Raw genomic sequence first — 14,540 nt, forward strand, 5'->3', positions numbered from 1 at the left:
AAGTAGAGCTACAGAGTATTTCATGATGGAGTCCATGAATAAAAAGCTCTTGGTTTTCTTATTGCATCAAATTCTGACAAAATCACAACTCTAATGCAACAAGTAAACCAAGAACTTCTTATCCAAAAAACTAACAGGGTAAGCTCTGCAGAAACTGGTGGCCAATAAATGTGTCCTTTTCTCCCAATCAATCTTCCAGGAAGTATTAGGTTTGGAGAATGTTTCATGTGACAATTAGAATGCACTGTTGCTTCATCATTTTGGAAGAACATACTATCCTTTTAGCCAAACCTTTTCCAATAATGCTGGAAACTCATTTTCAAGACAGTCTAGGTAAGAGCGATCTGTAAGACAATGTGGTACGACACCAGGCCTAACAAACTGATTGTCTTCCTAACACACTACACATTTATAGAGAAACTGTCTTGGAAATGTCTGTTCAAAAAAGCATCTGGACTTTCATCGGTCCATCAAAGTGAGTTACGAGATTTACTGGAACCACCAAAACTGAAAATGGCTTCATCAGTACACAGTATTAACTGGATTACTTGCCAATTTGAAACTAGCCAATGACTAAATTCCAACCTCTACCTTTGCCTTATTCCTGAAACTGTTGATTCCACTGTAAACGATGAAGGCTGCACATACAAAATGTCCAACACTGATACAAGTAGAAATTGTGTGTGATGGTTGTAGCACTATGTTCTAAAAAAAGAATAATGCCTTATACCCCACCCACACACTGCACATTTACATGTCCAGCATGTCTGGCACTATACGAGTCACACCCTACTTACAGTAAACACAACTAATAACTCTTGAATTTGGTACTATGCAGTTAAGAAAGTCTACCATTTCTGCAAGAAGCAGCAGCCACATTTCCATTACCAAACCGGTATGTAAATACCATACTGACATACTCAGTATTTGCAAATGTGTGGGGCATGCTTAAAGAGAACACTAAAATTGGGCAACAAGTCACAACCACCATTAAACTGAAAAATTTAATTATGTAAATTCACATACAACTTCAAAATAAAAATGACAACTGATAAATCAACCCGTAGCAACTGAAGTGCCAACAGGTGAAATGAAAACTTTACTCCTTGATTAGGAGTATATCTGTAAATAGTAAAAACTGGACCCATGTTACATGCCATGTTTTATTCAAATTAGCCTATACTACCACCTCCTAAAATATTTACTATTCCTCCTGAAACTCCTGTTAAAACAAACAGTCTGCTTCCACCAGAATTTTCATGTGCCTCAGAAGTCCTCGGTTGAGAAATTCCATTTTTACAATTAAAAATAAAGCTATAATCAGAAAATTAAATTTGTTACTTTATTTTAAATTGTCCTAATGATGGCAATATACTTTGACTTTTTCCAAATGTTGCTCAAATTAAACATACAGTTAGAGAGGGAGGAGGGTGTCACATCCGAATGACTGCAAGATTATTAAACACTCATCACACACTCAGACTGAAAAGGATGGTGAAGGAAACTGCCCCCTTTCCAAAGGAATATTCCCTGCAATTGACAGTTTAGGGAAACCACAAAAACCTAAATCTGGATGGCCAGACAAGTATTCAAGTACCAGCCTCCCAAATGCAAATCCAGTCCTATCACTGTGCCACTTCAACTGGTCACTAGAAATGATGCTCCCATTCTATGTGGAATATAAATCACACTAATCTTTGACCTATTTCCATGAAACAACATTTTTGATAATATAATCGGTCCATGCATGACTGTGTACTGTACCAACATGTTTCAAAAGGCCACATGCAAAAATGTGATTTTTCATCGGGTCATTTCACCAGTTCTACTGATCACAGGTAAGAGGTCACATGTTTTGGATGTCTTCTGGCCTAGTGACCTCTCCGAAGAACAGTCATTTGGTAGATTAAATTCTGTGCCGGACTAAGACTCGAACATGGGACCTTTGCCTTTTGCAGGCAAGTGCTCTAGTCACTGAGCTATACAAACACGACTCACATCCCTACCTCACAGCTTTACTTCTGCCAGTACCTCATCTCCTAAATTGCGCGTCATTTATGTTGGCGGCCGAGTTTAGGTTCGTTCTGCAGATCTGACGTCACAAAACACAGTCAGCCAATGAACGGAGAACAACGTTGCCAGATCTCGACTGCAGTGCAGAGCACGGATGAGTGTCTCCAGTTTTAGAAACGTTCAGTCATAAATAAAGTAATAGAACAAAAGCAATGTCTTGATAGCAGATTTTCTTTTATAGAAAGTTTGGAAAAAACATTTTTTATACCAACTGCTTCATATTCTATTAATTAATTAAACCAAACAAGCAATAAGACTCCTAATTCAGGCGATAGCAAGGAAAGGTGTTTGTATCAATCTCACAAACCGCTTTTTCGCAATAAAGAACAGCGGTAATTGTTTATTTCCTATTGTACTTCGACGAAACATGAGTAATTCATAGTCATACCAACAGTGTTTGTCAGTATTTTGCGTGACGTGTTAGAGTCTTCATGGAGTTTTACACCCCAACTAATTGCGTTAGCGTAACGGTTAAGGTGTTTGCATTCCAAAGCAAAAGGTTATGAGTTCAAACCTTGTGCACTGCATAACATTTTCTTGATTTAAAAACAATATCGAAGTGTCTTACTTCACGAATTTTATTTGTTTGAATGGAGTTTTTTGAAATTTCTAGTGCTTTGTCTCTTCATTAACCCTTTCACTGCTGCAGTCACGTGCTCCCCGCATTCCGCGCTGTGCGCGATTTTTTCATCACTGCACTGCTCGCCTGTGCAGACACATGGTGTTCCCACTGCTTTGACACACTTATCATTCGATTTCACAAAAAGTATTTTAAAATAAAGCTAGATGTGCCCGGTGTAAATAAAACTTTTGTTACAGTCGCGAAAGATGGAATATTTCTCAATATTACATACGACACCTATGTGGTACTTAAATTAAATGAGATATTGTTATACAGTAAATTTTATATGAAATTTAGGTATCTTGTCCACATTTTATTCTCAACATTGTGGAAACTAAAATCGACCGTATGGTAAGGATACGCTATGGAGTTTTACCTCTGCAAACTCTTCAAAATTTCGTGCAATGGTTTACTACATTCAATGCTGCACAAAAACTGCGTTGAACATAGAAACAAAATTTAGTCATTTATGGGGGGAAGGTATCAGTCAAGAAGATGTGTAAAAATCAAATTTTTGGGCCAAATAGTTTTTGTGGAATCGAATGATAAGAGTGTCAAAGCAGTCGGAACACCACGTGTCTGCACATGTGAGCAGTGCAGTGACAAAGTCGCGCACAGCGCGGAATGCAGGGAGCACATCTTTGTAGCAGCGAAAGGGTTAATGCGGCCGTGGTGGCTTTACTTCATGAACTGTGAGCTTCCCCCTAAACGTAAGCTTGCGAACTGTGCTATGCTATGGCGCTGCTTCTCTTGACACGTGCGTCGTGTGCAACTGGCAACGCAGCAATCTCCCGCCTCTGGGCAGGCATGTGCGAGCCACCAAGATAAAAGAATTGAACTATACCTCCCAAGCTTCACAGAAGCTCTCCTATGATACTTGCAGAACTAGCAGTCCTGGAAGAAAGGATATTGTTGACAAATTCCCGGAAATTTCGCCCCGTTGCAAGCTACACCATACAGTGAAAATTTCACTCTGGAAACATCTCACAGGTTTGGTTTGGTTTTGTTTCGCTTTAGGGCACAAAAAGAACTGGGGTCACATGGTCAAAGTCGAAACTATAGAACATGAAGACAGAGGGGAGTTTAAATAAGGCGTAATAGACGGCAGCTAAAAATAGGCAAGTGGGAAAAGAGCTAAAAAAGACACCGTACAGAAATGGAGGTTCAAACTAAAAATTTAATGGTCTCCGCCACATTGTTTTGGTGGATAAAAAGTAAGATGCAGTCGACAGCCCGCACGTCATTTGCTAAAACAGCCGATAACCCAGACAGAAAACCCAAACGGGAACGGGAACATTCCATCAGGAAGTGGTGGACAGTTAAAACTTGAGTGCAATGTGTACAAAGTGGTGGGGAAGGGCCACTTAGCAAATGACGATGGTTAAATAGGCAGTGCGCAATATGCGGCCAAGTAAAAATAACCTCCTCCTGGCGGTATGGCTGAGAGGAGGTCATCCAAGGCCCTGGGAGAGGCTTAATAATCCTGAGTTTATTCCCGTGAAGGGAGGACCATTGATGATGCCACACGGACACCACCTCCTGAAAGACAGCAACACAGAGATCATTGGAGGGGATATAGGTACTCACAGACTGAGGTATGAGGACTGCAGCTTTGGCAGCAGTGTCAGCAGCCTCGTTTCCTGGCAGACCGACATGACCAGGAACCCACAGAAACATCACACTGGCTCCACAAAGAGTGAGCAGTTAACCGTTTTCCTGCACCTGCTGCACTAGGGGATAGGCGGTGTACAGCACACAATTGAAAAGGCTGTGTCGCCGGATGTACTCTGTGGCCTGATACAAGGCAAAGAACTCGGCTGTAAATACTGAAGAGTGTGCCAGAAGCCGTTTGAAAGACACGAGTACCAATGGCGAAGGCACACCCGACCCAACAGTCAGTCCGAGAGCCATCAGTGTATATGAAGGTACTATCACGAAATTCCATGCAAAGGTTGTGAAACTGAAGGCGATCGACCGAGGCTGGAGTCGTGTCCTTAGGAAGCGAATGAAGGCCAAGGTTAACATGGGCTGCTTCACGAAGCCAAGGTGGTGAAGGGTTCACACATACTGGGAAAGGTCCAGGTAGTGTGTAGTTAAACTGCCGTAGCAAGTGCCAAAAATGGACTCCAGGAGGTAACAGAGAAGAAGTACGAGCCCCATACTGACGATCAAAGGAATTATCAAAGGAGGCATAGGATGGGTGGCCACGCATAGCAGGCAAACGCATGCATACCTGCTGAGGAGAAAGCCACAGCGGTAGGAAATTAGTAGTTCAACATCTTCAACATACAGACTCTCAACCAGCTAGATGTAAAAAGTGCCAGTGGCCAAACAGATGCCACGATGGTTGATAGTGTTGAGTTGCGTAAGAGGGATAGGCATGACCTTTGTCAATGATTAAAAGAACACCATAGCTATACATTTATAAACAAAAAAAAGGAAAACACAAACAGTACATGTGTACAAAGTCTAAACCGTTACTTAACTTAATGGTGTAACCTCCACCTCACACCGGCCTATGTTCAATATACAATCAAGACATCACTGAAGACGCAGCTCAGTGAGACAGGTTCGTGGAGAACTGACTTAGATGGCAAAATCGTCAACAAAAACTAAGCTGGAGATTCCCGGTGGGAGACTAAGCTGGAGATTCCCGGCGGGAGACTAAGCTGGAGATTCCCGGCGGGAGACTAAGCTGGAGATTCCCGGCGGGAGACAGGCCATGATAGGGTTAATGGCGATACAAAGAGGACGACACTCAGGACAGAGCCCCGAGGCAAACCGTTTTGCTGGATACAGGTGCCCGGCAAGGCAGAATCCACACGCACCTTGTAAACTTGATCTTGTAAAAATGCTTGAAGGAAATAGGGCAAGTGACCATGGAAGCCCCACATGTAAAGAGTGCAGAAGATACGAGTTCTACAGCAGGTGTTGTAGGCCTTCAAATAAAAAAAGCATGGCCACTGCCTGGGATTTCTGCAGAAAATCATTCATGACACGGGTGGACAAAGTAACGAGATGGTCAACTGCAGAATGCCGTGCTCGAAATACACATTGTGCACTTGTCAGTAAATTGTGAGACTCGAGCCACCATACCAGCCGGGCATGAATCACATGTTCCATCACCTTGCAAATGCAGCTCGTAAGAGAGATGGGGTGGTAGCTAGAAGGAAGGATTTTGTGCTTACCGGGCTTAGGTATGGATATGACGGTGGCTTTTCGCCAGCGTCCGGGAAATGTGCCCTCTGCCCAGATGCGGTTGTACATGTTAAGCAGAAAGTGCTTGCCCAAAAGAAAAAGGTGCTGCAATATCTGAAAGTGGATGGCGTCCGTCCCTGGGGCGGAGGATCGGAACGAACTGAGAGCATGAACGAGCTCCCTCACAGTGAAGGCGGCATTGTAGCACTCACGATTCAGAGAAGAGAAGGGTATCGCCCTAGCCTCCTCCATTCATTTCTGATGGAGGAAGGCAGGGTGATAGTGGGAAGAGCTCGAAACTTCCACAAAATGGTGGCCCAAGGTGTTGGAGATAGCAATAGGGTCCACAATAACATTGCCTGCTACTATGAGGCCGGAAATGGGGGAATGGATCTTGGTCCCAAAGAGCAGTCTGAGGTTTGTCCACACGACAGAGGAAGGGGGTAGAACTGTTAAAAGAACTGGTGACTGGAATCCAGCTAGCTCATTTTTTATCCCGAAGAACGCGACGACACCTTGCACGCATCTGTTTTCATCAATGCAGTCTGCCATCGTAGGATGATGGTTAAATATGCAGAGAGCACGTCTCTGTGAGCAAATTGCATCACGGCATGCCTCAATCCACCCAGGAACTGGAACACAATGTGGTAAAGAGGAACTGCGAGGAATGGAATGTTCTACAGCAGTAAGGATGACATTGGTGAGATAGTCCATCTGGTCATCGCAACTGGAGAAATCTTGTTCTTCAAAGGTCGCCATGGAGGAGTAAAGCTGCCAGTCAGCCTTAGTAAGCTGCCATTTGGGCTTGCACACGGTTGGAGTATGAATCAGTAAATGGAGAGCAGATGGGAAATGGTCGCTCGAGTAGGTGTCAGAAAGAACGGACCACTCGAGACGATGGGGAAGTTCAGCAGTGCAAAAGGATAGGTCCAAATGGGAATAGGTGTGCGAGGAGTCGGAAAGGAAAGTGGGTGCTCCACTGTTAAGGTGAAGAGGTTAAGTTGGTTAAGGTCAGCCAAGAGGGCACCTCTCTGACAAGACCTGGGAAAACCCCAAAGGGGTGATGCGCATTAAAGTCACTGAGTAGCAAAAATGGGGGAGGTAGCTGCCAAATAAGCTGAAGGTCTTCCCCAGTGACACTGAATGACGGAGGTAGATAAATGGTAGAGAGGCAAAAAGTCAGGCAGGGAAAGAAAAGGCAAACTGCATTATCTTGAAAATGGGTAGTCACGGAGATGGGTCACCATGTATGAACAGCAGGACACCCCCATGAGATGGAATGCCGACCTCAGGGGGAAGGTCAAAACGAATTGGTAAGTAATTTGAAAACTCAAAATGGTCATGAGGACGCAATTCTGTTTCCTGAAGGCAGTGTACAAGGGGATGCTGGGATGCTGCGATGCTAAAAGCAGACGTAGATCCTTTTCGTGGACCGACGGCCATGAATGTTCCATTGGAGGACAATCATGAAGAGGAGGAGATGTAGGGGTGTCAACTCGGCAGCCGCTGAGTGACAGCTGGTGTAGAGTCACTACTATAGGGCACAGAAGCAGGAGGATCCTGCCCCAAGGAGTCCACAGAAGCATCGGCATGCTTGTGCGGTTGTTCCATGGAGTCGAACACTAAGAAACGGTTGGTGGTGTGCACCGGCAAGACAAAGGCCAGATGGGCTAAGGTACCACATGGCGACACCGTCAAAAAGGATCTTCGAGTTGGCGAAGGAGAAGACCATTTGGCTTAGGTGGACTTCTTCGAGCCTTTCCTGTTAGAGGAAGACTGGGGTGTTGTTTGGCTGGAGGGACAAAGGAAGTCTTCATGGGAGTACTCCTCCTGTCCTTTCCTGCCTGCTGGTGTCTTCGCCCCTTGAGGTGAGAGTTTGACAGTTTGTTGCACAGTGGGATTGGGGGGGAGGGGGGGGGGGGGGATGCTACCTTGACACTGGGTGATTTCACAACCTCAGAGCAAAATTTGAAGTCGCATGTCTGCATGGCCATGTCCTTCATGGGGCAAGGGGTAACAAGAACAGAACTATAGGTGCCCGACGGGAGAACACAGGGTTTTTGACTATCCAGTAACTTGTGAGCTACTGGGTAATGCACTTTTTCCTTTATCCGAATCTCTTTGACAGCCCGCTCATCAAGATACATGGGAAAACCCTGAGACGCGGTGGCATGGCCACCATTGCAGTTGACACAGCGGGGAGAAGAAGGCAGGTAATCGCCCTCGGGTGCATCCCTACCACAGTTACACATTTCGCTGGGTGTCGATAAAATGTTCTAGTGTGGTTGAAATGATACACTGGTAGCAGCACATTAGGTTCAGAATGTACAACTGGACTGTGATAGATTCATAGCCTGCTTTGATCTTGGACAGCAGCACCACTCTATCAAAGGTGAAGAAAACAGTGCATGTGGGAACTAAGGAGGAATCTTATCTTTTTTATTACACGATGGACAGCAATGAGACCCTGATCAGAGATTGGATTTCGGCCTTGGTTAGACCATCAAGCAGCCTGGTGTAAATTACACCATGGGAAGAATTCAAAGTTCTATGGGCCTTGACACGAACTGGATAGCTGTGGACAAACGAGGCAGCAAGCAGTTGCGCTCAGAAGCAGCCTCCAAAAGCATAGTGTCGTTCTATGAACGAGAGCAGGATTTCACAGGGCTTCCAATTGCATCAACACCTTTGTGAATAATAAACAGATTTACTGTGACGAAGGACTAACCATCTTTAGTATGTGAGACCACGAGGTACCGTGGTGCTGCAGAAAGGGTCTCCAAATCATTAGCCTCAATACATTTACATTTCATAGACGTTGATTGGGAAGATGATTGACTCAGTGTGAGAAAATCACCCATGATTTCCAGCATTTCCGATGATGCCCTCCTTCGAACAGGGGGCTCCCTTAACAAGGGGGAGCACCTGCCTTAGGTGATTGTTCACACCTCAGGTCACACTTCCCGAACATCTAATAGAGTGACCAATCGGCAATTTGGGGAGATTGCAGCTCAGGCAATCACCCCTCCCTGAGCCTGGCCTGTACCGGGGGTACGTGGGGTCCCTACCTGTCAACCCGGGGCCAGGAACTACGCATTACCCAATCACCTATTATGCATCAGAGGCATTGGCCGGCCTTCAGGAGCACACAGAGGAAGAAGAAGAAAACGAGGAAACTCAAATGCTGAAGCAGAGGAACAAGACGAGAAGGGAAACGAAGAAAGGAAAAGAGAAGAAAAACAAAGGTGAGACTGTTCTTACATCAGCAACAGACAATACAGAACACTCCCAATTACCTTCTAGACAAGTTCCCCAAGGGAGGGAAAAAAGAATAGCAATAGCGCAGACATGCAGCACGGAAGGGGAAAAATGCTGCAGAGGCCGAGGACCCATGGTAGCCAAGCACCAACCCACAAAAGAGAAGCAAGCCCCCTGTGGGGATTTCGCAGGTTGTGGCAAAGCCAAGTTTCGCAGAAAGCTTTTGTGAAGTTTGGCAGGTAGGAGATGAGGTACTGATGGAAGTAAAGCTGTGAGGACATGTCATGAATAGTGTTTAGCAGGGTGGCCAAACATTTGCCCAAGTGAAATTCTTTGATATTTCCCTGAGTTCCACAAAACTATTAGCATTTTTCCCTGACAAATGTTGAGATCTCAAGGGTAAGTTAAAACATAAGTTGACAACCTGTCTTGGCAGCTACAGTACAAGAAACAATAGTGCAAATGAGGAAATATCAAAAAAACTTGAAAGCAGATAGTGTTTCCTGTTGTGAGCAAAACTTTTTAGCATTAACATCAACATCTTTCGTAATGAGCTGTTTTTAGACGGAGAAAGCAAGCCAAATGGTATATGTGTCTTATTAAGACAACTGATGCTATTTTATTTCAATAAAACAAAACACATTTGGTGACAAAAACACACACTTCCTTAGAGTCGAAAGACAGATTTAAAACACCTTCACTGATTTCAGAAATAACCTCAGAAAAGGTAGGCCTCTTGAAAGAAGTGTATAAGGCAGGGAAGAATTGTGTAAACCAACCCTATAGGTGACCACCTATAAAATGTTGGTTCTACTATGTTCTTTCTTGTCAGTTAAATCCACTGTGTAATTTCTGTTATTTTACAGGTATTGTACGATTTCTCTTTTGAGAAATATGTAAGCACACAGTGTACATACTACCAGCAACTGACAATTTTCTTATTATTATTGTCTGTACTTTCCAACATATAAACTACTTTCGAAGTGTCAAAATGTACTAGAACAAATAAAATGTTTATAAAATGCCACACTGTACAACATACTCATGGCGAGACAGTCGCAATTCCTGTTATCCATCACCCAAGGTGTCTGGCCTGCTGAGGAGCACCGCAGTCATGGGTCCTTGGATAAACCATGAAAATCCACTGCATTACACCATACACATGCCTGCACATTAGTGTGAACCGAATGGCTTCAGATCGGCAGGCCCGATCCATTACAGATACCCGCACAAACGGCCTCCAGTTTTGGCCTGTTGTGGAAATCCACTTGTGTGGCCAGCTATTCACGAGCCACAAAAAGCATGTTGATGAAATGAGACCATGGCGATCAATCCATGCAACAGATAACTTGTTCAAATACTCTGAGAATCAATAACAATGAGGAAATGTAGCAACTCACAGTAGAGATGATTGCTGGGCCACAGACAGGCACGTAGAAAAGACAATCACACTCTCTCAACTAAATTTTCAGCCATAGCTATTGTCAAAAAATGAGTGCACACAATCACTCAGACACAACTAATGCACACATGACCACCGTCTCTGGCATCTGAGTGTACAGTCTCTCAGAATCGGATCCAAACAAATCACCCCTCATGTCCCTCTGCCTCTCGTAGCAGTTGCTAGGCTAGCGGCAAGAAGTGGTGTCAGCACTGATTGCCCTCTAAGGAGATGAAGGGCAAAAGCAGTAGGAATGAAGGAGTAGGGAAGTGGCACACATACTCATTGCAACCCCCTCCCCCGCCCCTCGCCCAGCGATGATGCACAACACCTCAGTAAACAAACCCGTTCATCTACTGAGACAAAAGCGAGATTATTTCAGTGCTTTTTCAAATTTCCCCGATTTCACTGATGTGTTTGAAATTACCTGATATTCCCTGGTTTCCAGAACTTGTGGCGACCCAGCTTGGGCAGCTCAGTCAGTAGAGTAACTGCCTGTGAACGGCAAAGGCCATGCCCCTAGTTCGAGTTTTGGTTTGGCAGATAGTTTTAATCTGCCAAGACGTTTCACATCAATGCACACACTGCTGCAGAGTGAGAATTTCATTCTGGGCCTACTGCAGCTATCCCACAGTGCAGGGTCAAAATTTACATGTTACACACTCCATCCAACCCAGGCAAATTGAGCACATCAGTTGGTTCTTTTGCATTAGCTGTGGTCGAAGATAGGCCTTAGTTGGCTTATAAAAGCATCAGTTCTTCTTTGTCATTTCCTGAGAAAGGCCTAAAAATATGTGTTTGGGTAGCAAAAGTATCATTTGTGAGGATGGTCACTTCTATATTTCTACACACATGTTCTTATGATGATGTTCACAAGGAAGGTTTTTTCAGTATTATTATCTGTCACCAAGATCCAGAGTTTCGAAGTTACCATACACATGTAGTACTTGATTTTAGGCATGAGTGTAGTTTTAACTGATGTAGTGGACACAGGACAAGGATTCTGGGGTTGTCACAAGGCATCTGAGGACACTGGAGTATGTTATAATTGGCATTTTTTCACCAACATAACTTTATGGTGCACTCTCTGAATAATGGGCACTTCACACCTAACAGGCTGTCTTGACCTGAAAGTTATTAGACAGTGCCACTTAGCAGTGTAAGTAACTTACAAAAAATTATTTTGTCATACAAAATTCTTTGTAATTACAAATCAATCATCACTTTTATGGTATACTGTAGATACAGCCTAAAAATGTTGAGCGTTTTTATTTAAAGTGGCATGAAGTAAACTTGCATTGGATGAGAGATGATTGTGTGTTAACCTCATATTATGCATACTTATTTATTGTTTGTGTGTGTCAAAATATACAAATAAACTGTAAAAATTTACTGACCTACAGAATTAATCTTATATAAGCAGTAAAACCTGCTATAACACAGAAAGAAAGACACTGGCTGATAAATGCTCCTTTCAGAACAGGAGGCGGCAAATATGACCCCCCCCCCCCAAAAAAAAAAAAAAAAAAAAAAACACAATTCTGATTTTAAAAAAGTGTGAAACTAGCTGCTTTAATACTCATACCACACGCCTTGTCAAAAATTTTGGCATGTAAAAGTACCCAAGTTTTTTTCTGCCGAGAAAGAGAAATGGAGAGAAAGAGAGAAGAGACAGTGATGGTGGAAGAGAGAAATTGGCAGTGAAAGAGAAAGAGGGATGGGTGGAGAGAGCAACAAATGGAGCAACAGAGAGAGGAGACAATGTCAATGAAGAAGAGAGATGAGTGGATATTATATACAGGCTTGGGAGTGGAGGTAGGGGGGGGGGGGGCACTCTAGATGACCACCACCACCACCACCACCACCACCACCACACCCTCCCCCGAGTGGTGAACTTTAACATGAAAACATTTGCCCACTTTCTCGCATTCCCTATACCCACATGTCAAAGTACCCCAATCTCGGTGTCAAAACCCCTTGCAAACCATCACCAATGATGTGTGCGGAGTGGAGACAATGGTAGTTAAGACGGTAGACTGTAAGCAAGAAAGAAAGAGTCAGTGGTATTGGGAGGGAAAAAGAAGGAGCAAAGATAGTGGCAGTGGAGCAGGGACACAGTGAAAGTGGCAGAGAAGTAGACAAGTGATAAGGTAGAGTGAGCAAAAGGGACTTCGAGAACAATAGTGGGAGAGACAGACAGGAGTAAGTACCAGTGGGAGAAAATGAAAACAGTGGTAGAAAGACAGTGGCGTTGAGAGGGAGATGGTAAATATGAAGGCTTCACTGCAAAGAGAGACTGTGTGAAAGGATTTAGAATGTTCTGTGTTAAAGAGCATGAATATGTTTGCACACCAAAATTTTTGGTGAGGGAGGTGAAATGAATATTGTGGCTGCCGGTTACCCATTTTTCGGTCAGAATCTTAACGAGGAGCATATTCACCTTTTTTGCACTTCGAAAGGAGCGTTTTTCAGATGGTTGTTATATGAATGCTCATAAAGCCATGACAACCACTGGTTATTCAACCAAAAAGTAACCCTCATTATGGTTATCTATTAAGAACGCTGTAGAAGACTATAGAGTTTACATTGCTTGAACATAAATACACATAACTGTCACCAATCACTTGGAAAATATTTCTTTATTTCCATGAAATTGTCAAGCTCATTTTCTGATGAGGCAGTCAGAACACATATTCAAGTTTTTAGCCACAATAATAAGGCATAACTCCCAAAACACACACACACACACACACACACACACACACACACACACACACACACTCCTCTATGCCACACTGCACTGGCTGAATACATAATGCAGGACTGCGTTTGGCAGGTAGACAAGGGGTTGTGTGTCATGTTGGGTGAAGTGGGTGAAGGGAGATGGGAGTAATGATGTGGGGAGTGGGAGTGATACTTGGGGAAGGGTGGCTGAAGACTCAGGGAGAGACAGCAGGTGCATAAGAAAGGAAGGCAGGAGGGAGAGGCAGCAAGTATACAAGACTGGAATGCAACACACAGGCACTGCAACTGACAAGTTCATGCACAGCACAATGACTTAGGTGGGCAGACTGGGATGGGGTAAAAGAACAGAGGAAGGGAAAATTGTGGAGAATTGGGTTTGTGTACCTAGGGTTAGTGGAGATTGGAGTCAGATCAGTCAAAAATTAATGTCTTTACTATGCAGTGAGCTGTTACCTAACTCCTATATTATTTACATTCTGACGGAATTTCCCACATAACAGTTGTATTTAAATTCAAGTCATCTCCACTACCACATCTATTCTGATGCACCACAATGATTTTCTTTGCAGTCACCTACCTCATCAATGCAGCCCTTCCTTTCGAATTTCTCACACAGTAAGTGGCAGATACGATTACTTTCATGGAAACTGCATACAGTTGTTTTCATCCGAAATTTGGTAACACTCAGGAATCGTTTATCTTCAGCTGTGTTGTGAGAGTCAATTCATAGAGCGTGTGTGTGTGTGTGTGTGTGTGTGTGTGTGTGTGTGTGTGTGTGTGTGTGTGTGTGTGTGTGTTTAGAGACAGAGAAAGAGAGAGGGGGGGAGGGGGGCAGGAGACGAAGATTTCTTCTTTTTGAACAATAAGACAAAGCTAGTGCTATTTTCAGATATTTGTGTGTGTTTGCCCATGCGCAACCCACTGTTCATATGTAAACGAGTGATTGCTCCTCCTTACGTTTTAGCTTGTATTTTCCATCCTGTAATTTATTTCAAAGTATAGTTCACATATCTGAAGTTATTTGCTCTGAGAGTCTGTATCATAAGTAATGTGATTCCTCTTTTATCACTTCAACTAGGTTCAAAACTATAACGCAACTTTTATGACATTTATGTGAATATTCAAGCAACACACACATGGGGAATCAACATCCAGCTACTATCACTTCTCTTACATCCCAGGGCTTATTAATTGCATTAACAC

General features: G+C 43.6%; 1 protein-coding gene across 3 annotated transcripts in view; it reads right to left on the minus strand.

Moving 5' to 3' along the window:
• The window catches only part of LOC126270374 (protein argonaute-2), a 233,614-nt gene that overhangs the window by 129,876 nt on the left and 89,198 nt on the right, over positions 1-14,540 (minus strand). The window lies entirely within an intron of this gene.

The sequence above is a fragment of the Schistocerca gregaria genome, chromosome 1 (genome assembly GCF_023897955.1).
Source record: "Schistocerca gregaria isolate iqSchGreg1 chromosome 1, iqSchGreg1.2, whole genome shotgun sequence".
In the NCBI taxonomy this organism is placed as follows: Eukaryota; Metazoa; Arthropoda; class Insecta; order Orthoptera; family Acrididae; genus Schistocerca; species Schistocerca gregaria.